This window comes from Neomonachus schauinslandi, chromosome 11 (genome assembly GCF_002201575.2).
Source record: "Neomonachus schauinslandi chromosome 11, ASM220157v2, whole genome shotgun sequence".
NCBI classification, from domain to species: domain Eukaryota; kingdom Metazoa; phylum Chordata; class Mammalia; order Carnivora; family Phocidae; genus Neomonachus; species Neomonachus schauinslandi.
Window position 1 is genome coordinate 94,201,325 of NC_058413.1, and position 2,021 is coordinate 94,203,345.

At 57.5% G+C, this 2,021-nt stretch overlaps 1 protein-coding gene across 1 annotated transcript in view; it reads right to left on the reverse strand.

The window, feature by feature from the left end:
• The window catches only part of LOC110586266 (alpha-tectorin), a 188,285-nt gene extending 187,664 nt beyond the window's left edge, over positions 1 to 621 (reverse strand). Inside the window, exon 1 of the mRNA XM_044919222.1 lies at positions 443 to 621. The gene's annotated coding sequence lies outside the window, so the exon portion shown is untranslated. The remainder of the gene's footprint in view (positions 1 to 442) is intronic.
• Positions 622 to 2,021: the final 1,400 nt, after the last annotated feature.

A 2,021-nucleotide genomic window follows, 5' to 3' on the forward strand; every position in this document is an offset into this window, starting at 1 on the left:
CCCCCCCCCCCCCCCGCCCCTTTGGATACAGTAGTTCAGAGACAAAGTTTCCTATTTCCCCAGCACTCGTCTCCATCTCCTACCACCCAGGGGGCATCTTTCCATTCCCCACGCCCCTGGTAAGGTGAGAAGCCGGGATTCTCCCAGGGACTCAGGCTCCTGCCTTCTCCCGTCCCCCCCACCCGCCAGGCCCTCCGCCTCCTCCCAGCCCAGGGCCCTCCCTGCGCCTCCCCAGCCAGGCCAGGCCCCATTCTCCCTCCAGCCGCGGGCAGGTGGCCCATCCCTCCCTTCCTCCCAGGTAGGCCTCGTCCCGCTCCGGGTTCTTCCCCGCGTTTCCCCACATTGCGCCCCAGCAGGAACGGCCCTCCGCGCCTCGGCTCCGGAGGGGAGCGCTTGGGGCCTCGAGAAGCCGGCGGAGCCGGCGGGCCCGGGCTCCACTCACCCCTCAGCCCGGGAGGCGGGGGAGCTGCTGCGGCGGCTCCTCGGGCTGCGCCTCTCCTCCCCCCTCCCGGCCACTGCCGTCGCCGCCGCTCAGCCTCCGGCCTGGTCCCGGCCGGCCCCGGCCCGGCTCCGCTTCACCTCGTCCCCCACTCTGGCCGCCGGAGCCCAGTGTCCTGCATTGACCCGGAAGCAGCTTTCACGGCCCAACAACAACACGTGACCCTGCCGCACGTGTCACGTCCGCTGCGTGAATGGGAGGGGGCGCCGCGGGAGCAGATCCTCCTCCACCAACCTCGGGTTGCCATGGCAACGGGGAGGCCTGCGCAGGCCTGGTCCTAGCTACTAGCGCACTGCATCAGCTCTTCCGCTTGGCCGTCAGGAGGGGACACCCTAGGTGCCAAGGAGGAGTAAATTGTCCCATCAGAGTGCGGTGGGGACGGGTCAGAGCAGAGCCTGGGCAGCCGAGAGGCCGTGGCTTTACAGAAAGGAGCATTGGGCTGAACCTTTGCAGACTTACCTGGAATTTTGTCCTGGCTCTGTCACCAATTTTCTGTGTGACCCTGATTAACTCACTTCCTGCCCCTGGCTTCAGTTTCCTCACCAGGCGAGCTCTAGGCTGTAATCTAATAAAAATCCCAAGATGCTTTTGCATGAGGTTGTGCTAGCACTCTGACCTTTCTTCTGTGTCCCCTCTGCAAGGCCGGTGGCATCCTGAGCTTTCAGCGCTTCGGCACCAATGGAGTAATACCAGTTTCCATGCATTGAGCACCTTCCAGGTACTAGGCACTGTACGCAGGCTATTTCTAATTTTAACAACTTGCAAAAGTAAGCATTTTGTAGAATTGAAAACTGAAGCTCACAGAGGTTCAGTGATCTGCCCAAGACCATCCAGTGAGTAAAAGTGATCAGACTGAGATTTGAATCCAGGTCAGTCTGGCGCCAAACTAAAGTCCATGCTCTCCACATTATGACATGCTATTACTCTAGCTCCAGATACATTATATGTGACCATTGGGCTGTGATTGCTTACGGACTTATCTGTCCATTTCTTTTGCAGGAACAAAATGGAATAGGGATGGTGTTGGCTGGTCCTGAAGAGAATTCAGCCTTGTATGGATATGTCAGCTGAAGTGCTAGGAATCGGAAAGGTCTATGTGCTACACACATAAGGTGTGTGTGTTTTTATGTGGTGTGTGTCATGGAGCTGGTGAGGAGTTGTGATATGCATGCACACTTATATATTGGCTCCTAGAGTGGGGGAGACAAAATTCTTTAAGGGGGACCCAATGGTAGCTTATCACCGCAACTCCTAGGGACTTACTAACTCTCTCATCATGTTTTGTCTTACCCCATAGGTAGAGCTTAGAAAAGTTAGAGGGGGATAAAAGCCCAAAAGAGCTGGCTTTTTAAAAAAGATTTATTTAGGGCGCCTGGGTGGCTCAGTCGGTTAAGCGACTGCCTTCGGCTCAGGTCATGATCCTGGAGTCCTGGGATCGAGTCCCACATCGGGCTCCCTGCTCGGCGGGGAGTCTGCTTCTCCCTCTGACCCTCCCCCCTCTCATGCTCTCTCTATCTCATTC